The 26,668-nt window shown below is 37.4% G+C and overlaps 1 protein-coding gene across 3 annotated transcripts in view; it reads left to right on the forward strand.

Annotated features, from left to right (window-relative positions):
* The first annotated feature begins 986 nt into the window (after positions 1 to 986).
* LOC150080050 (dixin-like) overlaps positions 987 to 26,668 on the forward strand; it is a 391,642-nt gene continuing 365,960 nt past the window's right edge. For 2 of the 3 annotated variants that reach the window (XM_090381956.1, XM_090381958.1), the window contains exon 1: positions 988 to 1,211. The gene's annotated coding sequence lies outside the window, so the exon portion shown is untranslated. Of the gene's footprint in view, positions 1,212 to 26,668 lie in introns of all 3 variants that reach the window. The other variant, XM_090381957.1, reaches the window with a different exon arrangement.

The following is a 26,668-nucleotide window of genomic DNA, read 5'->3' on the forward strand; positions in this document are numbered from 1 at the left end:
TGGGGAGTACATAGAAAAGGATTAAAGTTCTTGTGAAGCTTCACCTTTCTAGGGCTATTATTTCTAGGTAAGGGTATGAACATTTTGATACCCGCCTCATATATCTGTGATAGCCACTAAATACGCGAAGGTGGTATTTAGTGGCTATCGCGAATGTAAATGCAGATTTAATTAATGCGCATCTATTTTCCCTGGGACAGACATTAAATTTGGTATCTTTATTAATAAATGATAAAAACTATTTTTTTTTTGTTCCAAATTTAAGCTAATTTATTTAGAGAGGAGTATATTCCGTCCAGCAGCAAACTGAAAGGAAATGAATGCACAAAAGCCCTTCGAAATTTCGGGAGTGGGGATTGATTTATCTTTCTGATCACCTCCTTCCCTCCCGACACTCATACACACACCACACAAACTCAGCATAGAAGACTCTTTGTCGGGGCGCAGAGGGAGAAACGCTGCCATAGACAATACTGGTAGTTCTAACCTGCACAAATTAACAGGTCAGGCATCTAAAACTTTCCCAGCTGTTCCCAATAGGCACTTCATCCAATCATCCGCAACCAAGTCACGGCCGTACTTTTATTTTTCTGCGGGAATGCTGCCTGGATGTGTATTGTTGAAAAAGGCACCTTCACTCAGCTGCGGATCCGTGTTTTTCATCGAATCTACACGGCCTAAAGCAAACATAACGATTCTGGTAAGCGCGGCAACATTCATTTAGACTGTCGGTATTAACGGCGTTGTCACGTGACGTCGGTGTACATGTGCACGTGTTTTTAACAAGGTAACCTGGTTGGAAGGCAGGTCGGATGTCAACACGGCGGCGGGCAAGCCTCCCAAGGAAGTTTGCCTTCCCCTATCCCAAGAAAACAGACCAAAGATTTTAAAGGGGATCCAAGTAAAAAAAAGAAAGACCAAAAAAAAAAAAAAAAAGGTGGGGGGGACAGAAAGAGAGAGAGAGAGAGAAGGGAGAGAACATGGCAACTGAGGACACCTACATTTCCACTTGGTCGCGAGAGGCCATTACGTTAAGGTTGACGGAGATGTAGTGTACGGTAGGCCCGTCAAGCGAAACGCCGATCTGCCCTAGGCTTTAGTCTCGAGTGCCTGTAACAGACTGTGGAGACGTGCACCCAGCAGTCGCGAGTCCGTTTTGTAGACAGTGGATTTTCGTGACTTTGCTCCTTTATGGTTACTCTATGGATGAGGTAGGTGGCACTTTTCGCTTCTATAGCAGATATTGCACACTTGCGCGAACCATGGAGGTATCGACCTAGAAACAGAACTTGGAACTAGGGTTAGTTAGACAAGAAATCCATCAAAGAACTGAGGATCACGCCTCTCGACATTACCTTTCTTATACGAGGTTACCGCATTAAAGCATAGCAACCCAAGGTAGGTGTTGGGGTACTTTTACAACACAAAGAGAGTCGTGTTAAAAGATATACTGATGAAAGTGAAAATGTATAGTTCTGATAGAAATTAAAATCACTTGGATGGGCAATTAATGTTGAGTTTTATTAGTAAAAACAAAAGTAATAAACGTAATGTATTAAAATGGTTCTCAAATCAAATTTTAATTCAAGTAAAATAATCTGGAATTAAATTTACAAATTCAATGGGAATTACGCTGAATATTGTTTAATAAAAGGTTAATTTGTTCTTGTAAGCATCGCAAAAATTACAAAATGCAACTTATAATTTAAAGCTTATATTTAGAGTTTAAACTTTGACCTGAAAGGAAGCCTAACTAACAAAGTCCTAACTTAAACAACCAAGTCCAATTAAGTTCGTTTTAAAATGTCTCCTAAATAAATAACAAAAAAAAAAAAAAAAAAAACCCACTTTTAAATTAACTTTATTGTAGGAATAGGACAGTGTTATTGCTCCCCTCGTAAGGTATCAAAGGCAATGCCGAAATATGTACAATACCGCTGCCCATGCTCTGCAGTTAGTGGGAGTTAGCGCTGTAGTAAGCAATTCATATTATATGCTTACTTCAGCCGGCCTTTTTTGGGGTCTTAACCCCATCGATAGGAAATTCTAACAACTAAATTTGTTCAAATACCTGTCCTGGATAAGGTGGTCAACAAAGACATAACAAAGCAATGAGAAGTTATTATCTTTGAAAGTTCGTAACGAAAAATCCATCCACTAAAAGAGAAACTACTCTCAAATACATATATACAAATGTATATATAAAAAATAAATAAATAAATAAATAAAGATAAAATAAAGGGAACGGCTGTGAACGAATATAGTATGGGATTTAACACCACAAAAAAAAAAATTATAAGTTCAGTCAATTTCAGTAAACATTGCAGTCAAATTTTAGGTGAGATAGCTGTTATTCCCACAATGGATGGAAAAGACATGAGTTCGAGTCCCTAATATTGAATACGTAGAATCTAGAAGGAAAAAATGTTGCTAACAGATGTTTTGGACGACTAAGATTCAACAGACGTTAACGTTAATTTAATTTCAAGTTGTTCCTTGACTGTTGCGTTCCACTATACCACATGTGGCTCTTCTTTAAGTGAATTGAACAAAAGAAAGGAGGTGCATTGTCTTGAGACAAAAAAAAGAAAAAGAAAAAAAAAAAGAAATTGCATTCCAATAAACAAAAAAAAAGAGACATTCTACTTATTGGCTGCCTACCACTTTATTAGGAACCCCTACTTAAAAGGTAGTAGTTCCTCTTTCGTCCTCAGAGTAGTCTGGATTCCTTCGTCATGGACTCAACGAAGTGTCAAAAGCATGCTAATACTGGTCCATGTTGACTGAATTGCTTTCCACAGTTGCAAATTGGATGGTTGCGGATCTCTAATCCGAAGAGCTCGTTTCACCTCATGACACAGGTACTCAATTCGATTGTTATCTGGTAACATGAGTGAATTCATTGCATTTGGCTGAACTACTCTCTTGAGACCAGTCCTGAACAGCTCTTTCCTTGTCACATGGCGCATTATCCTGTAGGAAGAACCCATTTACAGGTAGATGCATTGCAGCCAAAAAGGAATGTGTCTAGTCAGGAACAATTTACGTATAACCTGTAGCATACAAATGTTGCTGCCCTCGTTGGTAGCACAGTTGGTAGGATCGCCATCTTCTTCCCCACACCGATTGGAAAATATCTGAGTTCGAGTCCCGTCAATGACGGAAGGAATTTTTATGGGCGTTTTTCACAACATGGCTGAGTTAGTTAGTCTCAGGCGAGGGCAGCATGGCTTTTCTCTGGAAAACTCAGGTTTGTCGTCCGGCAAACAGAAAAACGACCTCAGGACACACGCAATTTACAGACAATATGGTCTTAGTCGTCGATGCTCCTAAAACCCTACAACAAAAATAACAACAACAAAATGTTGCTCCACAGCATTATACCGTCAATTGCTTGATACTGGTAGGATGGGCCCCTGGACACATGCTGTTTTTTCCACAATCTACTAGCCCTTCTCAGCGTAAAGGGACGTTTTTCTCAATCCTGCACTGCTCAGCGTTAGTGTTCCTGATTGCACTGTAACTGTTCCTTCTTGTCTTTTGCTGACAGTAATGGAATATGGTTCAGTCGTCTGCCGTAATATTCCATCCATCCATGGCAAGACACGAGGAGTTTTGCCTTCTGACATGTCTCTTTTGTTACCAGTTGCGCTGGGTTTTATTTGACTGATTGGCTTTTCTGTTATCCTGCACAAGCATTGTCAGCCTCCGTTGGTTTCTTTCATCTGATCACTGGTCTCCTTTGACTCGCTGGTTGGATATTATTGGACATAATAATTGTATGTGAAAATCCTAGGGGTGGGGTTGCTGTTTCCGAGATACTGGAGCATCAGGCGTCAACTACCATGCCTCTTTCAGTCTCTTAAAGTTTAAATCGCTTAATTGCTCATTCTCGCACTGAATTTCACACATACAGCCCATCTGCTTTTTTTGTCTCATGGTAAAAACATGTGCTGCTACAAAAAGAGCGCACCATTTCATGAAAAGAATAGGTGTGCCTAATAAAATGGCCACTTAGAAATGAAATTCTAAATCTACTTCGACGGAGTTAGAATTGTATTTTGGGGACGAACTTATTCAATTCAGAAGTTGTGCTACATGCAACACAACTGATTGGATATTTGGAAAAAGAGTGTCATCGTACATGTCCCAATGTAGATAAGGCATTACAATTGTATTTGGCTCTACCATGCTCGATTGTTTTTCCCCCCTTAGCATACAAAAGTGCCACAAGCGATTTACACTTCAGTAAACAACGAGAGAGAGAGGAGACGACTTATTTATTAGCCCAATTTAAATAAAAGCCTTGTTATCGAGCATAATAATCTCAGAACCAGCTCTCACAGATAAAAAATATATATATACTGTATATATATATTTTAAAAGAATCTTAAAAAAAATTAAAACTAGAAAATCTGCAAAAATAATAGAAAAACTGGGAAAATGATATCAGCAATAATAATAAAAAGAGCTTTTCAATGAGACAGTTAAATTGTTTGAAATGCAAATATTTACAACAGATAATAAGAGTACTAATGTGTCTCGATGAAAAACTACCTTTTTGTGCATTTATTATAAAAAAATAATAATAATTATAGGTTTCTTTGGGATAGTCTTAGTTATAGAACATTGTACAATGCAAATTTTTAAGGTTAAGAAACGACCTGGCTGAATGCTTACATGCAAAAAATTGCACTGATGCGTAATGCGACGCATGTAGAATAAATGTGTATAATATACACGTAATGCTTGGAAAACTGCAAATTCACTACGATCTTCCAAGTGTGTTCACATCGTCACACCTATGGTATGTAATGCATAGTTTTTAGAATTTATACGCGACTCTTGCTACAGTAAAATATGTAATTTTATAGTGAGGGGCTAGTTTTATTTGTACACGCTTTTATTTGTACCTGCATAATTTAATATATCAAATTTAAAGAAAACTGCTTGCTTGCTCTAAATTATTAGTACTAATAGCAATTTTAAAGTACTCTGTGGTTGCGTTTAAAATAAAGACAGCATTTAAAAATGCGAAGAAAATCCATATTTATTTGTTGTTGTTTTAGGCTCATCAGCAACTTAAGGTCATATTGCACCGTATATAATATGTCTGTAAATTGTGTGTGTATTTTCTGTGGTTGCTGGACTTAAAACCCAAGTTTCTGGGAGAAAAAATCATGCTATCTCGCCTGAGACTGACTAACTCAGCCTTTATGAAAAAGACAGATAAAAATTTCTCCCATCATTAGCGTAAGGGTCTTTTCCAGCCAGTGTGGGAGGACGGTAATTATACCAACTGTGCTACCGACGAGGGCTTATTTATTTGTATAAATACATGTGATAGCATTTAATTGTTGGGGATTTTTTTTTTTTTTTAATTTTCACTGTTCATATTCTGAAAATATTTCAATATTTTACATTCATCCGATCATAATGTATGAAATGCATTATATACTGGGTGGGGCAAAAACAATTAATTACCCGTTTTAAAAATGAAATGGCTGCTGTGCAAATTGGAAAAGAGATTTTATCGTTATTGCAGTTTAATATACATCAAAGCATTTATTACACTCCTTGTTGTTTCAAAATGATGTCCTTTAAATGGCTCCACCATTGCGAACAGAGTTCTCTACGTGTATTCTCACATTATGCATTGCTCTGCATAATGTGTCTGGTGGTATCTTTCAATTTCATCACGAAAAAGAAATGTTTCAAATGCTGAAGTGTCCCTGGATGGTTTATAGACTTTGGATTTTGAGAAACACCATAAAAATAAATCGCAAACAGATAAGCCTAGTGATCGTGGTGGCCAATTTATGTTACCAAAATGAGGCATAATGTGATATTGATACATTTCCTTTAAAGTGTCCATAGGGTGTGTGTGTTGTGACAGATATTTCTTTTTTCTTACAGCATGTTCACGTATAGGGCTGAAGTACTATGACAGTTGAACCATTAGCATTTTCATAAAAGTATAGACTGACGTTGTCGAAAGCAGATACCCCACACCAAAGAGTGACATTTTTTGCTGTGAAGTGGTTGTTCATGCAGGTGACGTGGATTTTCTGCCCAATATCTAAAATTTTGTTTATTTACATTCATTAAAATGAAAGTGGACTGGAGGTTTCTCATCTGTTTCAGACGCTGTTCTAAATTTGGTCTTTCAACTTGGAACACTACCATTTCTTACGATGTCGAAGTGACGTCTAAATTCATGTTAAGCACTCATAACAGAATTAGAGTCACATGATTTAAAAAAAATGTGTCGACAGTAAATGCACCATGTTTATTCGACCATCGCTCCATGTTTACTAAAAAAAATGTACGCAGTTTCATTAAGGATACTTTTCCTATTGAGGTGGTCTGTATCGTATCCTTAACTATTGGCTCCACTATCTGTCTCATCACTGAAGTCAAACTCTGTGGTCTATCGCGTACGTGATCTTGCTCATGTCTTTTTCACTTCCTTTTTGGACTGGGAAGACTGGGAAGAAGCTAAAAAGGGATCCATGCGAGTGGATCCCTTTTTAGCGTAATAGGATGTATACCATCCACTCCTTGAGCCTTTACTCCTTTGCTTCGTTCACCTCCCATAGTTTTGCCCACTGACTCTTCTCCGATATTGATATATCACTTAATTTACAGCAATATTGACAAAGGCTGCCTGAACCTTTGTCAATATTCCCTTTTGATTCAAAAGGTCTTTCAAATGTAAAAATCATTAAAAAGTACCTTTCAACTCATTAGCCACATCTGCTGGGCTTCCTATGACTTTTCCACGTCCATTAAGTAAGGGGCTTATTTGATTCATTCTTTTCTTTTCTTTTTTTTTTTTTGGGTTCACGTAGGAAACAGTTCCTTCTCTCTATTTTTGGTTCTCTTTGTTAGTGATTTGTCGTACTCAGCTTTTGCCTGTCCCCTGTTAATAATTTATAACGGGAATAATTTATTCCTCTTTTAAATTATTACCTCGCGATAGTCTGTAAGTATACCATTCTTTATTCTTCTTTTGTTCAATTAAATCCATAACCTCATTTATCATCCACTTCGCCATATTTTTTTTTTTTTTTGCGGAACTTGTCATTGGAACAAATGCAATTGTAGCATCTAGGATAAATCCCTTGAAGACTTCCAATAATGAACTCATATTTAACAGCGTATAGTTGTCTCTCCAGTTAACAGAACGCAAGAAATATCTCAATCCACTGTAGTCCCCCCATCTTTTGAAATTGAAATCCTCCTCTTTTACTTTCATCACACTCTTTGGATACTGCCCATTTTAAGATTCTGGTCACTACTCGCTATTGGTTTCTGTACTGCCAAATTTTAGATGCAGTTGGGATTCTTGGTGAGAACCAAGCCGAAGGTAATGTAGTACCCCTTGTGTTTTCTATGCTAGAAGGCTAAAAAATATGCTTTCCTATAGCCTGTTTGTAAGAAATCGTGTACTGGATTTACCCAGTTCACAATTTCCAATCTACCTGTCATTTCTATATAGAAAAGTCAGGTTTACTATCTTTTGACTTTTTTTTTTTTTTACAACTGTGATGCATCTTTATAGTTCTTAAAAAATTTCTCCCAGTGATATGTGACAGGTGGTTTTTGCTCCTATTTCAAATAGTTTTATGCATAAGGCAATTACAAGTTGGACAGAGGGAGAGTGTAAGTATAATTTTAGTTGTTCATTATGAATGAAATGAATACTCCTTGCTAAATGGGAAAAAAAACGTGTGGGGAGGAGGAATTACCCCTGAAGAGCTGATTAATATTCACGTGGTTTTGTTAGTGCTATCTAACCATTAATTTCATGATCCCAAATTTTTCATTTATTCGTTAAATCGACATTCTGTTAAAACGTTGATTTTATAGCGGTATCCTGAAAACACGATTTATTTTATTTTATTTTGTTCAGAGGGTATTTGTAACATATTGTTCCGTGTTTAAAATCGCCTTCTACAATTCTCATCTTAATCTCATTGAAAACCCTGGGCAGGTGGTGCGGTGGCACAGGACAAAAGGGAACCTCTAAACACTTACGCATGCTTTGTATGAGTGAGGGAACTATAGAGAAACCAGGATCCGGTCCCACGGCGGCGCACTTATGTTATTTTTAAGATTTAGCCATTCAGATTGTATTTTTCCGTGTACCTGAAAAAATTCACTAATTCGCGCTTTACCTACTTAGTTCTGTCAATTGGAAGCCTGCTATATTTGTCTCTTCTGACTTTATGTGGCTGATCTGGAGTATAGAGTAAATTTACATAATTCTTATCTGCTCCGAGAAATTTCGGAATTTATTTATTTATCATTAAAAATTTATGTATGAAATCTAAATAACCTTCGATTGAACTTACAATAAAATGTGGTTTTAGTATTATTAGCAGTAGTGACATATGATGTAAGAAAGAAAGCTTATAAAGTCCTAAACTTATAAAGTATCAGCAAAAGCAGTTTGAATTTATTCAAACTGCTCACTTCCACAACACCTGATGGAAGTTTATGCCAACAATCAACCACCCGCTGACTGAAGGCAAGCTACACACCTCTCCTGCAATCATCCTTCAGTTTGAATTTTTGCTCCCTCATGTGTGGAGTCTGAGAAAGAGGAAGAATGCCATCAGCATTGAGCATGCTCAATCCATTTAAAGTCCTAAACATCTCAACCGATCACCTCGCAGGAGACTACTGTCTAGACGCTGCAATTTGCAGAATTGAAGCCTGTCTTGGTAAGTTTACCCTTTCGTTCCGTTTACCAATCTCGTTGTCCTTTTCTGTACCCATTCCATCAGATCTACATCCTTCCTAAAATGAGGCCTTTAAACCTGCATGCAGTATTCAAGTTACGGCCTTATACAACGGGATAATCATGTTCTGTATCCCTGGTAGCAAAGTTCCTGTTAATCACAGATAAAACCGTCATGAGCTGTCTAGCAGCCTGTCTGCTAGACAGCTCATGACGGTTTTATCATATCTGACTGCATAATTTCCACAGGTCTTTTTCATTTTCTTCCGCTTTGAGTGTAGTACTACACACTTGGTACGTTAATCTAGGATTATTGCTACCCATATGCAGTAAATTGCATTTGTCAATGTTAAATTTCAACTGCCATTTCTCAGCCCATCTGCCTAATTTTTTTTAGCTCTTGTTGCAACAGCTTAACCTGATTACTGTCATTAACCACCCTACGAACCTTTGCATCCTCTGCAAAATTAGAGACATTAAGCCTAATATACCTTCATCAATATCAGTCGTAAATATAGAAAACAACAATGAGCCCAACACTGAACCCTGGGGGGGACTGCACTAATAAATTAGTCCATGAAGAGTAGTGCCCATTGATAACCACTCTCTGTCTTCTCTCACTCAACCATCCTTTTTATCCAGTGCAGCAATTTTCCCTTAATGCCATACTGCTCCAAATGGCCAATATTTTGTGAAGATACAATATTAACACTGTGCAGGTTAAGAAACTACAAACTATGTAGTTTCTTAACAGGTTAATATTGTATCTTTCCTTTTTTTAAAACGCCTATACCAATTATGCAAAGAAGTGAAGTAGTTTACAGTACTGTATACCATGGAGACAGCATTGAGAGCTATATCGGTGAAGCCATCAGCCGTCTGAAAGAACCTTTCAATGACCACATTACATAACATCCATTGAGAATGCTGATTTCAATCAATCTGCGATAGTCATGCACTGTTGGTAGCGCGTGGTCGAGGGCATGACCTCTCTCCAAATGCTGTTCAAATTATTGATGGTACACGATGATCCGTCGCTGGTTTGATCCGCCCACATACGCAGAGCTAGACACACTGAACATAAATGATGGTATGGGAATACATTTCATCTTTGAATCTGTAGTGCTGCGTTAGTTGGATGGATGTCCTCCCTGTCTTCACTTCTCCATTCCTCCTAATCTTCCCCATCTTCCTCTTCTTTCGGGTAATTCGTGAGTGACTTGAGGTTTTGCTAATTTCGGAACAGTCGAGAATTGTTTCTTTCATTTACCGTCTTCACTTTTATTCTATGCTTGTTTTTTATGCGATTATATTCGCTGCATTCTTGCAAATGTTGAAGTTGATAAAGGCAACCACGGGAGCTTTTGGCATACAGATGCCAAAAGCTACCGTGTTTTTAGATTTTATTTATTTTTAACGCAGTACATTTTAAACATTTTACAGTAATACATGTATTAGTGTAAATTAATTTTCATAATTAATCGAAGTTATTCATATTTGTATTAGCATTAGTAGAGGCACATGATGCAAGAAAGCAAGCTTAATAAAAAGCCATAAAAAAAAAACGAATTAACCCTTCCCATTTCACTGATCCATTCGTTCCAAATGCGTGTCTAGTTCTGCCTTGAATTTATTAAAGCTATCAACTTCCACAACAACAGCTGAAAGTTTGTTCCAGCAATCAACTACCCGCTGTCTAAAGGCAAACTTCCGCACATCTTTTCTACAACTGTGTTTCCTCAGTTTGAATCTATGCCCCCCCTCAGGTTTGTAATCTGAGCAAGAGGAAGAATCCCATCAGCATTGAGCCTGCTCAATCCATTCAAGGCCTTATACACCTCAATCAGATCGCCTCGCAGGTGCCTAGTCTCCAGAAGCTGTAATTTGCAGAAATTAAGCCTTTCTTCATAAGAGCACCCCTTTGTTCTCTTCACAGTCTTGTTGCCCTTCTCTGTACTCGTTCTAGCAACTCTACATCCTTCCTAAAAATGAGGCTTCCACATCTGTACGAAGTACTCAAGGTGTGGCCCGACCATTGCCTTATACAAGGGAATAATCACCTCTTTATCCCTGCTCGCAAAATTCCTGTATATCATTGACAAGACTCCATATAGATTTTTAATAAATAAATACATATATTCTGAAATGTAATGCGAACAGCCAATAATTATTCATGTATTTAATTTCCTACCTCTGAGGGATTTTCAGTACGAAAGTAAATTTATTTATATTTAATTAAAGGTTACATGTTCAGCATGCCAGTGCGATTATCATCTTTACCTACGGGCAAAGAGAGAGAGAGAGAGAGAGAGAGAAAGAGATCTCACCAAATACAAATGCCTATCTTTTGTTGTGAAATAATAACACAACGTTACTTATTAATTTGTTTTTTTTTTTAATTTGAAGGAAAGCAGAATATTCTAGACGAATATAAATTATAAAATAAGAGAAATACAGAATTAGAAATATTTTATATGATTAATAAGGTGTTACATATAATAATTAATGTTGTATTTTGTTGTAGTAGGGTTTTGGACGCATCAGCAACTTAAGCCATATTGCACCGTATACTGTATTTTAGAACTGTAAATTTCGTGCGTTCTGTGGTTGATTTGCTGTTTTGCTGGACGAAAAACCCGAGTTTCCAGGAGGAGGAAAAAAACTGCCCTTGCCTGAGACTACTAACTCAGCCAAGTTGTGAAAAAAGACCCATAAGAATTCCCCACGTCATCGACGAAACTCGAACTTAGGTCTTTTCCGCTCGGTATGGGGAGAACGGTGATTATACCCACTGTGCTACCCACCAGGGCCCAGGTTTCGCCTGAGAATTTGCCGACAACTTTTGCATAATGAAATGGATGGTGCTCCATCCTGCATAAAAAACAATTCCAAGAATAATTTTGGACCGTATTAGCGGAATGATTTTGTCTTTAGCAGTGTTAGGTTGCTTTCGCCTGTCACAGTATCCTCAAATAAATATTGGTCTGAGAACTCCTCCTCCTGTCCAAATTCCGGCCGAGATTGTCGAAAGCCAGAGGAAGCTTAAATCCTAGTTAAAGAATAAATAGGGTTTGTTAAGAGAGTAACAAACACAATTATAGCGATTAACAGTTACATTTAGTTTAAATGAGGCATCATCAGTCCGCAAAACATTGTCAACGCTATCTGGATTTGTAATACTCGTAGCCAAAAAACCTTTCAGCAAATTCCAATCTTCTCCGGGTTTTCCTCATTCAAACTTTGTAGCAAGATTAGGTTACCTTGTACCTTGCATTTAAGTTTATGATTCTATTCAAACTTGTTGTAGGTATTTTAAGCTCCAAATTTTGCTTTCTTTCAGATTTTTCAACATCCTCTCTCTTTCTCTCTCTCTGACACAAGTTCCAAATTGGATGTCTTTGAAATAAAATGTCTACCAGATTTTGGTAGATTGTGCACTGTATCCGCTTCAAACTTCACAGTTTTCTTTATGGTCTTTATATGGGTGGTTTATATCCAAAAAACTTCTTGAACTGGCGTGACATTTTAGCAGCATTTTCATATTTTGCATGCTGCTTTACAATTTCAGTTTTTCCCTTCGTTGTAAGGCTCATGGTACTTTTCCTATGCCCTCGTGGGTAGCGCAGTAGGTAGAATCACCGTCCTTCTCGCACCAGGTGGAAAAGACCTGAGTTCGAGTCCCGTCGATGACGTGAGGAGTTTTAATTGGCTTTTTCCACAATGTGGTTCAGTTAGTAGGTCTCAGGCGAGGGTAGTACGGTTTTTCTCCCGGAAATTTGGGATTTTCGTCGAGCAAACAGAAAATCGATCAGAAAACACACGCAATTTACAGACAATATACAGGGTGTCTCAAAAATATTGGTACAAACGTTTAGGGGAGGTAGGTAACATCTAAAGGAATGTGAATCGCATAGGAACCCATAACCAGAAACGTCACGGGAAAGTAGTAGCAAAGGCACGAGAAGCAGAAATGACACAAGACAGTAATTAGTGGCAAACATTTATTTCACATAATATTAACAATGGAGTACGAGATGAATGCATTTCATGATGTTATAACAGATTCTCGAAGGTTCCACCATGAGATGCGATGCATGCGTGACACCGACGCAGCATGGATTGGCGGACACGGTCGAACACACCTGGAGTTTCTTTGACAGTAGCAGCAGCGCAGACGAGTCTCGCCACGAGATCCATTTCCGTCTCAACAGGCGATTCATACACAAGATTTGAGGGCCCCCCACAGAAAGAAATCAAGGCTCGATAAATCAGATGAGCGTGGGGGCCAGGAAACGGGTCCACCACGGCCAATCCATCGACGCCCAAAACGCCTGTTCAAATGGTCACGAACACACCTTCCATAATGGGCAGGCGCCCCGTCATGTTGAAACGAAATGTTGCGTCTCACATTTGCTGGAACATCGTCAAGTAACCCTGGTAGAACTTGTTCAAGAAAGATCCGATATTTAGCTGAGTTCATGCGGGATGGTAACAGGTATGGGCCGACTAAGCCGTCACCGACCATACCTGCTCACACATTTATTGCGATGTCGTGCAGCATGGGGGCGCACACCGTGTGGGTTGTCGTGAGCCCACACATGAGCATTGTGCTGATTGAATAAGCCTTCACGAGTGAAATAAGCCTCATCCGTGAACAAAACATACGCTGGAAAATTCAAGTCTTGAACTCTTTCTTGGAGAAACCACTGCGCAAAAGCCACACGTGCAGGATGATCTTGGGGGAGCAGTAACTGAACCCTTTGGAGATGAAAGGGGTGTAAGGAATCGTCGTGCCAGACACGCTGTACACTGCAACGAGACACTCCTAAGTCAGAGGCAACGGCACGTGTGCTGGTAGTAGGATTGTTCTCGACGGCATTCAACACACTTTCTTCCATGGAGGGAGTTCGCGTCGAACGTGGTCTGCTCGCACTACTCCTGTTACCTCTAAATGACCCATAATCGCACAAAATTTGATGCACACACGCAAACAAACGGTACATGTCTGTCTGGGAAGCGTTTTCCATAAATTCGTTGAGCGGCTCGTCCATAGCCCTCTGCTAATCCATACGCTAGGTGCATGTCTGCTAGCTCACAGTTCGTATATCGATGCATGCTCTTCGTGCGACGACTGCTACTTGAATGAGTAAACCAGAAATTTTCCCTCTCGCGAACTGATGAACAGTGCCGTGTACCGACTTACGGTGACGTTTCCGGTTATGGGTTCCTATGCCATTCACATTCCTTTAGATGTTACCTACCTCCCCTAAACGTTTGTACCAATATTTCTGAGACACCCTGTATACGGAGCAATATGGACTTAGTCACCAATGCTTCTTAAACCCTACTACTACTACTACTTCCAGTAACTTTTTTTTTTCTATGTTCAAATTATTCTGAAAACAATAAAAAAAGAAGATTATAAAGTACCTTTCAAATACCTTATACATAGTTACATCAGCAGTTATTCAAAACAGTTTCCTCACCAGCCGAGTGGTCAGGCTAGAGGGTGCATAAGTACACGTGCTTTGACTGACGGGGGGGGGTTCAAACCTGAGGCTGCTAAATACGGGGCTGTTTCTTGTATTCTCTCTCTACCTTGTGGACTTCTCTGATTGTGGTAGTCCAAGAGTTTAAACAGGAAATTTATTTATTTATACATATAAGATTTTAATGGGACGTAAATGGGCATCAAAAATTTTTTTTACAGCGGAAAGCACATTTCTGGAACGGAGCACATTTATTAAGGGGACGCAACTTTATTAAAGTTAATTTCTCTCTCCATTCCACTATGCCCTCGTGGTTAGCACAGTTGGTAGGATCGCCGTCCTGCCCACACCGGGTGGAAGAGATTTGAATTCAAGTCCCGGCGATGACGGCAAGGGCAATTTTATGGGCCATTTTCGCAACGTGGCTGAATTAATCGGGCGAGGTAGCATGGGTTTCTCCCGGAAACTGGGGTTTTTCGTCCAATAAAGCAGAAAGTCGACCTCAAAACAACACACTAGAACAACAATTCCGTCGTATATTAAAAATATATCAAGAAATGTGAAAAGTAAGCAAATTGCTAGAGGTTGTTACGTTGAAACGATGTCTAATATCATCGAAGGAGCCACCTTATGTTACCAATTATGATGAAGTTACCTATGTTTGTTTTTGCAGCAGTGTAATTTATTATCAAGTTTTAATTTTAGAATTAAATAAAATTGCATGTTTTTCATTGTTAATCGATAATAGACAGTTACAGCCCCCTCTGCAGTAATTGTGTTTAAAATATTTTTTAAACAAATAAATAAATATTTTTTATTTGTTTAAAATTGTGTTTAATAGTCTTATAATGGGGAATTTTAATTTCCCAGATATTGACTGGAATTTGTGGGTTGGTCACCTACACACTAGCAAGGCTTTTGTGGATTTTTTGGATGATTGTTTTCTACATCAGCATGTTCGGGAGGCAACTAGAGAGAGTAATACTCTTAATCTGATTATCAGTAGTGATTCTTCATGCATTAAGAATCTGTAGATAAAGGAACCACTAGGTGGCAGTGATCACAATGTGCTGAAGTTGGATTTACTCAATGAGGTAACTACCATCAGGGGTAAAGGGAAGGGTTTTTGCTTTCGTAGAGGTGACTACGTTGGTCTGAGACAGTATTTAAATTCTATACAGTGGGACCAACTGATGATGTTACCAACAGCAAATTCAAAATGGGAAGCATTCAAAGAATTTATCTTGGAACCTACTAGGCTTTACATACCAACTAAGAAATATTGTTCAAGGTTTAGGCCTATATGGATGTCAGATGAACTAATGAGACTTGTGGCAGAGAAGAAAAAATGCATGGGATACATATGAATTAATGGGTGACATGGAAGCCTATGATAGATATAAGCTGGTCTGTAACCAAGTCACAAAGGAGATAAGGCAGAAAAGGCAGATTATGAGAAAACCTTGGCAAAGGATGCAAAGAAAAACAACAAAGAGTTCTTTACCTATGTAAACTCTAGAAGGAAAGGGATGAATCAGATTGGTCCAACTGTTCATAATCCTGCTGAGGTGGCTAACAAACTAAATGAGTATTTTGCATCTACATTCACCCATGAGGAGTTATTCAGGGAGGGGGAATGCCAGAGGTGAGTTAAACTCTGGCAGTGAGCTGGATAGTTTTGTAATAACTGAGAGTAAAGTGGAGGAGAAATTGTTGAAGATAAACATAAAAAAGGCACCCGGGGTGGACGGGATCTATCCAGTTATATTAAAGGAGGCAGCAAAGGATGTAAGCAAACCCTTAGCCATAATTATGAGAACTTCTTTGGACTGGACTCAGGGGAGGGACCCATGGACTGGAGATGTGCAAATGTGACCCCAATTCACAAAGGAGGATCAAAGGGCAACACAAGTACACAACACATGTTAAGGACACTACTGACGCTATGCTGCTGCAACAGGATCTGTAAAGGTTGAGCAGATGGGCTGAGAGGTGGCAAATGAAGTTTAACATCGACAAATGTAAAGTACTACATATGGGAAACAGTAACCCCAGAGCAACTTATCAAATCTGTTGTACTACACTGACAGTGGTAGAGAATGGAAAGGACCTGGGGCATAATTGTGCATGCAGATATGAAATTTTCTGAGCAGTGCTTACGGGCTGCAAGAGTAGCTCATGGTGTCTTGTTTATGATATACAAGAATTTTTCTAGCAGGGATAAGGAGGTGATTATTCCCTTGTATAAGGCAATGGTCAGGCCACACCTTGAGTACTGTATACAGGTCTGGAGGCCTCATTTCAAGAAGGATGTAGAGCTGCTGGAACGAGTACAGAGAAGGGCAACAAGATTAGTGAATGTAACAATGGGTTACTCTTACGAAGAAAGGCTTAAGTTTTGGAAATTACAGTGTCTGGAGACTAGGCACCGGCGAGGTGATCTGATAGAGGTGTATAAAGCCTTGAATGGTTTGAGCATGCGCAATGCCGATGGGATTTTTCCTCTTGCTCAGAATAATCACCTGAGAGGGCATAAATTCAAAATGAGGAAAGACAGTTGTAGGATAGATGTGCGGAAGTTTGCCTTTAGCCAGCGGGTGGTCGGTTGGTGGAACAGACTTCCATCCTTTGCTGTGGAAGTTGATCGCCTAAATTAGGCCTGACGTAGCCCAATGGTCAGGAGCGAGAATGCATAGCACGCGTTCCTTGAGTGGACGTGGGTTCAAGCCCGTGACTCTTAAATACGATAAATATTTGTATTGACGATTTATTGTAAACTCTACTGACTAGGTTGTCGTGCCGGAGTATAAACAGAAAATTTAAGGCTCAGCTGGACAGGTATTTCGAACGAACGGAGTGGTGAAGTGGAAGGTTTTTTTTTTTTTTTTTTTTTTTTGGCTGATGCTGCATAAGCTTGCTTTCTTGCATCATATGCCTCTACTAATACTAAATGATAGGAAGGAAAATGTTTATTTATCTCTATGAAATAATATAAAGGTCTTTTCATTGAAATGGGAAACTTTATTTCTCGCTTAGCATATTTAGGACATTTTTCATTACTTTGCATTCACACAGTACCGTATAAATTTTTGTATATTTTCTCTGAAAAACCACAGCATGAAATAACTGTTTTTTTCCCCGTTTAAAGTGCTATGCATGCACGAATGGATATGCTGTGCTGGCGTGCTTGATTTATCACTAAAAGGTGTCCATGTGGTAGAGCAAGCACATCCGGGTCTCCATCCTCACAGGGTGTTTTACAGAAGGTAATCTATGTCGGCATTCTTGACCGGTTAAACCATAGTGGCAGTCACAAACGGAAATGCTGGAATCACAAAACTGCATTTTAACAGGTGTCGAGTAGCTCGCTTTAGATATAAAACAGTAAAGAATGTTGTGCTTTATTTAATCTGGTCTTGGAACTACATTAATTAGAGGGTGAGTAGATCCTGTCATAATATGGCAACATGTGAAGTAGGAAAGCGTAATTAACACATTAATCTGCTCTAAACTGAACACACTAACACTATTCATAAATGATACGTACTGATCGTTGTTAATTAAGGATATGAGGAAGGGTAGATTTTTTTTCTTTAGAGGGTTTTTCTTAGATCCGGGTTCTTCCAACCAAGAACGTGTGAAAATGAACGGGGCGGAAAGAGAGGGAGCACGAAAAAGCAGTTTTTAATTATCATATGAATATCCTATAAAGCACAATTCCATTTACGTAAAGCATTATGAATGAAGCAAAGAAGTGAAAGTATATATTTTAAAATTATGGCTTTATGACTATCTGATAGTAGCTGATGACATTATTCTGATAAAGCTTTTAACATATCTATGCTGTGATTGATGTATAAACTGCGTTCCTCTCAAGATATTTCTTTAACTACTGACTATTATTTTTTCCGGCAGAGCAGTCAAGTGTATGGATCTGTAATTGCTCACTTTGACCTTTGATTCTCATCTCCCGCCACTTTCTGACCAAGGACACATTTTCACATCTTCAGTCTCTAGAGATCTCTCCTGAATTCAGGGATGATGCTCTCAATTATGGATAAATAATCTGCATTCTTATTTTGCTTCTTATTATATTTGGATGGATTCCATCAAGCATAGGTACTTTATTTACTTTAGTTTCAATAATTTCGCTTCCACTTTTCTTTCAGTTATCATAAAATTATTTAACTCCTAGTTAGAATCCTCTATTTTATTAGTATAAAAAAAAGGTAAAGTGCAGCCATTATCAACCCACTGCAGGATGGAAGCCTCCTCAACAATTCATGCTGAGAGAAATGGACCATAATCTGCCACGCTGGTGCAGTGCGGGTTGGCAGATCGACCGCATTCAGTAGTCAAGGGCTTGAACCCCGATCTACTCAACGAGCGTGTGCTACTGCACTCCCGACCACTCGGCTCCGGAGGCTTATTAGTATAACCATCCCTAACAACTTCTTCACGTTCCTAATGTAGATACAAGGCATTTATTTTTTTTATTCAACTGAATAAATAAATAAATACCTTGTATCTACACACGTAAATATCCAATGGACTGATGATTCTGTTCAGATATGAACAGAATCACCGGTCCACTGGATATTTCATTTGCTTTTTCATTTGTTTATTGTAGTGAACGGGGTTAGTGTTATTGCATCATATTTTGTTCGTAGAAGAAGATAATTGGCATCGTTTTAATTGTATCTCATATTATGAATACCTTCACGGAGAGTTGCCATCGTATTGCACTGCCTTCACCAATGGAGAAGACACCTCTCATACTGATCTTGGCCTCACCTGGGATGTTGGACTCACTTTTCAGCCTCACTTTGCCAGAATGAGGCAGAAGACGTACGCTGCTCTTTGGGCAGTGCGTCAAGAACTCGTTGGTGTGCATCAGCCAGCGCTGCTTGTTCGGCACATCCTGAGGTGTATTTCGCCGATTCCTCTCTATGCTTCAGAAATTTGGTCATCTGCCCCTGCCTCATACCTTCAGAAGTTTCTCAGTTTAGAGTACTGGTTGCTTAGATGGATGAACAGGGTGGTAGGCCACCCCCTAACTATCTCCAGATCTATCCTACAAGCAAATCTGGGCACCACTCCCTGGAGACATATCATCACGACAAAAAATGTCTTCACGCTCGCACGGCTTCTAACGAGGCGAATTGATGCTCCATCGGTATCCACATTAATCTCTGGCCCGAGGAGGGCAAGGGGGGAGCACCCCGACTCCTGTCTCCCTCTACGTCTTATGCTGTCAAACATTGATTCCCTGAGGAACATGTTTCCAGCGAATTGTCTTCGGATCTTCAATAAATTTAGGATCCACCCTGATAGGTTCTGTGAAGACAAGCCCTACAGGAAGGAAATCCTGAAGAACTGCTACCAGATTATGAAATTATAATAATCACCTGCTCCTGGATATGACAGACTGTGTGTTTTTTTTTTTTTTTTTTTTTTAATATTACTGTATATCTTGTATATTATTGTATATTTAATCCTGTAAATATCTCGGGTCGAGCACGCATGTACTCTTGTTTATTGTACATTGTGTTCCTTGCACCTTAGTCTGTAAATATTCACACCCTTCTGGCACAGAGCCGTCCCAGGGTGACCCAAGGTTTCTTGGGAAATAAACTGATTTAATAATAATAATAATAATAATAATAATAATAATAATAATAATAATAATGTTACTTATTCTCGGCGGATACCAATAGTAAACATTAGTTTTCTCCATTGGTGAAGCGTTACTTATTCAAGGTAGTGCAATACCATGGCAACTCTTTGTTAAGGTATTCATAATATGAGAATTCATAATTGAAACGATGCCAATTATCTTCTTCGGCAGTTCACTACGAACAAAGCCTCACTACGCCTCAGTTTCATGCTACTCAAACCAAGATTGGACATCTGTATGTGTGTATTAGAGCATTATCATCTTGAAACATGGCATTAGCATTAGCATTAGCATTAGTAGAGGCATTTAATGCAAGAAAGCAAGCTTATGCAGCATCAGCCAAAAAAAAAAAAAAAACCCCACTTCCACTTCACCCCTCTGTTCGTTCAAAATACCTGTCCAGCTGAGCCTTAAACTTATTTAGGCTATCAACCTCCACCACAAGGGATGGAAGTCTGTTCCACCAACCAACCACCCGCTGGCTAAAGGCAAATTTCCGCACGTCTATCCTACATCTGTCTTTCCTCAATTTGAATTTATGCCCTCTCAGGTGATTTTTCTGAGCTAGAGGAAGAATCCCATCAGCATTGAGCATGCTTAAACCATTCAAGGCTTTATACACCTCTATCAGATCACCTCGCTGGTGCCTAGTCTCCAGACACTGTAATTTGCAAAACTTAAGCCTTTCTTCGTAAGAGCACCCCTTTGTTCCATTCACTAATCTTGTTGCCCTTCTCTGTACTCGTTTCAGCAGCTCTACATCCTTCTTGAAATGAGGTCTCCAGACCTGTATACAGTACTCTAGGTGTGGCCTGACCATTGCCTTATACAATGGAATAATCACCTCCTTATCCCTGCTGGAAAAATTCCTGTATATCATTGACAATACTCCATGAGCTACTCTTGCAGCCCGTCTGCACTGCTCAGAGAACTTCATATCTGCCTGCACAACCACCCCCAAGTCCCTTTCATTCTCTACCACTGTCAGTGTAGTACCACAGAGTTGATACGTTGCTCTGGGGTTGCTGTTTTCCATGTGTAGTACTTTACATTTATCAATGTTAAACTTCATTTGCCACCTCTCAGCCCATCTGCTCAACCTTTCCAGATCCTGTTGCAGCAGCATAGTGTCAGTAGTGTCCTTGACAACCCTGCCAACCTTTGTATCGTCTGCAAACTTGGACATTAAGCCCGATATACCATCATCAATATCATTTATAAATACAGAAAACAATAATGGACCCAACACTGAGCCCTGAGGGACTCCACTAATAACATCAGTCCACGATGAGCAGTGTCCATTGATTACCACTCTGTCTTCTCCCCCTCAACCACCCCTTTATCCATAGCAGCAATTTGCCTCCAATGTCACACTGCTCCAATTTGTGTAGCAGTCTTCCATGTGCAACAGTATCAAAAGCCTTTCTAAGATCCAAGTATATAATATCAAAGTTATTCCCTGCATCCAGTTCTTTTGTGACTGCATCATAGTATCCAATCAAGTCCTGGATATGACAGACTGTGTTTTTTTTTTTTTTTTTTAATATTACTGTATATCTTGTATATTATTGTATATTTAATCCTGTAAATATCTCGGGTCGAGCACGCATGTACTCTTGTTTATTGTACATTGTGTTCCTCGCACCTTAGTCTGTAAATATTCACACCCTTCTGGCACAGAGCCGTCCCAGGGTGACCCAAGGTTTCTTGGGAAATAAACTGATTTAATAATAATAATAATAATAATAATAATGTTACTTATTCTCGGCGGATACCAATAGTAAACATTAGTTTTCTCCATTGGTGAAGCGTTACTTATTCAAGGTAGTGCAATACCATGGCAACTCTCTGTTAAGGTATTCATAATATGAGAATTCATAATTGAAACGATGCCAATTATCTTCTTCGGCAGTTCACTACGAACAAAGCCTCAATACGCCTCAGTTTCATGCTCCTCAAACCAAGATTGGACATCTGTCTGTGTGTATTAGAGCATTATCATCTTGAAACATGGCATCGTTTGTGAGAAATAATATTTGCTCTACGAGATGAACCTGGTCACTCTCAATACCAAGGTAATCAGTGGTAATTCGCCCGCTAAGGGTAATGAGGAAATACCAAGATATTGCTTCCCAAACTATTGTCGATTCTTCTCCGTTTGACGGTTGGTACAAGACAGTCAGGATGATGCCCTTCCGTTGGCATTCACCAAACCTAAATTCTCCTTGACGTTGGAAAAAGCGAGAATTATGATTCGTGTGAATGATGATTCGTCTCGCTTGGCGATTGCTGCTCTGCCATAAATTTCAGCTTTATGAAGTTCTCGCCGAAATGTTTTGCTACGAACTGGATTGCTGAAACACATTAAGCTCTGCGGTTACTTTTCAGGCAGTAGTTTTATGTTTTCAGGCTACAATCCTTTTCAGTGTCCTGCGGTCTCTTTCAGTCTGCTTAAATTTCTGCAACAATTCATCTTATCAGATTTTGTTTTTCCATACTTGGTGAATGCAGACATCATCACTTTAACTACAGTTGCTCTGAATACACTAAGCAAACCAGCAGCTTTAGTCACCGATGCCCCTGTTAATTAATGGGTAATAAACCAAATCGCTTATATAGGTGATTCCTAGATACTGCACTGCACGAGACGCAGTATATAGGTGATCCCTAGATACTGCACTGCACGATACGCAGTGAGTGACGTGACCGAAAAAGTTGAGGCCAAAAGAACATACTGAAATCTGGCGTTCGCGTACCGAAGTAAGAGTGATATTAGTATTACTTTACAATTTAAATTCTCATGTGCGTTTCTGCTGTGTGCATTTTTGTAATTAATAGCCATATTTATTTTCCTTAAAAGTAGTTTTTAAAGACTATATGCACAGTGGCTCTAATTGTTAGGCAATTTCCAGTTTCCTTATAAAAGAACAAGGTCGTTTCCCCATCAGTTACGCAAATCCCTTTCAGGTAAAGGAAAGACTAATTTTATGATGAAAGAGCATATGGTTTAAGTGCTATTTACAGTATAACTATTATTAATTATTCCATTGTCAAATAACTATAGTTGTATTGTCGTTATACATAATCAAAGAGAATTCACTGAGGCCCATTGCAATGTTTTGGAACAATGGCTACATGTCTATTTGTCCTCGTCATTTCTAATTACAGTGAATCCATTAAATGTAATAGTCTATATTTGGATATTGCCATACCATTTTCCTGTAAGTAGATAAAGACTTGGTGGCAATGATCATAATGTATCGAGTGGGATTTATTTAAAGATTTAACTACTGTCGATGGTAAAGGGAAGAGATTTTGATATCTTAAAGATGGCTATTATGTTAGACAATTTTTAAATTTTCCTCAGTGAGACCACCTGATAACAAATATAATTTTAGAATTATTCCTGTAAATCGCAACATTTTACTTTCAGTGAATTTATTTTTTTCATTAAAATAGAAAATCATTTCGTTGTAGTTTTTAGACTTGTAGAAGGATAGTGCAAGAACACAAATGGTTTAAATATTTTTGGACCTATGTAACAAATTTCTCCGAAACCATTTTCTCCAGCGCACTCGTCTCCTCTTAAGAATTAAGATTTGCAAAAATCCTGCCTCATGACTACTCGTCCCTTGAACATTATGTTGTGAGTTTTTGAGTGCAGTAGAGAAGTTTTTATTTTTTTTAAGTTTCTGTTCGATTATGAAATAATGCGCCTTTAGATACCTTATTTGAAGATCGAAAATGCCTGAAACATAACGCATTACCTGAACATCACTTATGTCATTTAAATGTACTTGCACACATTTTCTTCATTTATTATTGTTGCATAATTTAGATTTAGTGGGTCAGTGGTGGTTGTTAATTTTTTTTTTTTTTTATTAATCAGAACAACAGCATAAAGCCTTACATTCGTGATTTACAAACTACCTTGTGAATATTATACATACATGTTCCTTCAAATTTTGTACATTGTTACATACATTCATTATTTTAAACATTAAATAATACAAAAATAAATAAAAATATATCATCTTCAGTAAATAAGGGGTTTTTAAGGATTTTAAAGCAACAGTACAATAAGTAATAAAGTATTCTCTTTTAATTAAAAAGAATATATTATTAAACAACAGATAAAAATAAAAATATTAAATATAGGCATAAAGTTGCTTTATTATCATTTAGTAAGTTAATCTCTTTTGATTAAAATAATACATACATAAATGAAAAAAATAAATATTATAAACTATAAGACAAATTATAAAATTTCTTTTTAATACAGATTTTACTAAGAAAGATATTAATCTTGTTTTCATTAAGAAATGCAGCAATTCTATTGAAATATTTAAATTTAAGATGATTTGTTCTAAATTCAGTGATATTAAATAAATTATGTTCTCTCAAAGGCCTAAGCGGAAAGTTAAAGTTAATTTAGGATTGGAGCATCAATTTTACCATGCACTACAGAAATATAGTTAATTGCAATCAAACAAATATCTTCTATCTTGCAGGGTGGGGAGATTAAAAATCTTACACCAATTCTTATACTTATAGGAATTAAAATTCTGGTCTGATTTATAACTAAATACCTGACAAGAGATTTTTTCTCCTCGTTCTAATATTTTTATACTTTTTTTCCTTTCTTTTTTTCCATACGGAGTCCACACCTGTGTTGCGTATTCCAAAAATGGTCGAACAAATGATATATATAGGTCAATTTTAGAATGTAAGGGCAATAAAATCAAAGCAGGTTCTTTTTATTAGTCCAAATATTCTAGATGCTCTAGAAGTTATTTTTATAATGCGAGAGGTGTAAGAACCGTTGGCAGTTCTTAATACCCCTAAATCCAAAATTTCGTGTACTCTTTTAATGAGTAACAATTCCAAGGTATAATTATAACAAAGAACTAATTGTTTGTGAGGATCAGCTATAGTTATAACATGGCATTTTTCTATATTCATGGATAGGCCTTGCATTTTAATCCAATTAAAAATCAACTGAATACCCTTTTGTAATTCATCACAATCCATAGATTGGATAATCTCTCTGTACAATTTCATATCATCAGCATAAGCGAGGATAATGAACTTGGCTTCCTGTAAACATAAGTATATATCATTTAAGAATATACTAAAAAGTAAAGGACCCAAGGAGGAACCCTGTGGAACACCCCTCTGTTTATTAATATAATCTGAATCATTATCACCGATAATACTTTTCCTATTATTAAAATAACCTTGAAACCAGGTTAAAACCAATCCCGTTATCTCCAAACCAGCAATCTCATTATTCCCATATACAGTTCCTCATAATACCCAAGATATTATGAGGAACTAAATCGAAACTTTTTGTAGATCTAAATAGATTATATCAATCTGCTTGTTGTTATCAAGGGCCTTGCTAATATCATGCTCCATTGTCAATAAATTTGTAACTGTACACCTACCTTCTATAAAGCCATGGTGAATACGATATATTTTATTATGAAAAAAAATATATAAAAGCAGTGATTTGTTTGTATACTATGATACCCCTGTATGATACCTATGCATTCCACAATTTTAGTGAGTGACTGATTTTAATGCTAATTTGGCATTATAAAATCAGTCATAAAATATTAGTGATAACCATTAGCAAATTTCATTGGAAATTTGCTAATGGTTATCACTAATATTTCTGGGCTAATTTCAAAATTACTAATACGATCATTTCCCAAGATATTCTGCAGAGTAAGGTTATTATTACTTTAATTATTTTTTAATGAATACAGTTTTTCAAAGCATTCCATAAATCCTTTCATATTTGGTAATGATATGTTTTTTTTTTTCATATTTGATTGACTTTTATATTTGGTCCAATGGTTCCAAAATAAATTAAGATTATTTTTTTAATAACAGGATTCTATTCAGGATACGTAAGTATTCTATTGAGGATAAATACAGAATAAGTATCTTATTCTGTATTTCACTTCTTTCCTAAAAAAAGAAAATCTACCGTAATCTATTAAACTGTTATTTTCCTTGAACTTGTTAAACCAATTTTTTTTCCATTTCAAAAGTTTGATTATATCATAATTAAACTAAGTAGGGTATTTAACATTCATTACATTTTTTGCCTTAATAGGAACAGTTTTTTCAGTAACATTTGTCAAATTATGTGTTAGGATATTTAAAAGAATATCAGCTTTTTTATATCATAGAAGTTGTTCCAATATAGATGAGAGATAGTCCATATTCCAGACAGTATTTTTAAAATCGAAATAATCTTTAATATCTTTAGGTTTCTTTAATTTGGTTTGTAACATCAAATCCAAATTTAAGGCAGAATGATCAGAGTTAAATAATTATTTTCAATATAATTCACCTCAATATCAGAGTTTGAAAATACAAGGTCTAGTATATTCTTCCCTCTAGTTGGTAGAATATTTCTTTGTTTTAAATTAAATCTTAAAATATATTTAGCAAATGACTAGCCTGGTAAGATTTTTCAATGATTAATTTACCACTGCTTGGGTCCCATTGAAATGGCACATTAAAATCACCCATCACTATAGTTTTGATGTCAATATTAACTGAGTTAATAATTGATTCAATTAATAATTCTAATTTATTTAAAGTAAAAACCAATATGGGGGAGGTAAATATAATAAAATTATCAATACGACACTTTTACTTACTTTCAATTTTACCTTTATTCCCTCATATTCTACCAATTTCAAACTTTCTAGTATAATAAGGTTTTTGTCTATGAATAAT

Source organism: Mastigoproctus giganteus, chromosome 9 (genome assembly GCF_048544385.1).
Source record: "Mastigoproctus giganteus isolate SK-2022 chromosome 9, ASM4854438v1, whole genome shotgun sequence".
NCBI lineage: Eukaryota > Metazoa > Arthropoda > Arachnida > Uropygi > Thelyphonidae > Mastigoproctus > Mastigoproctus giganteus.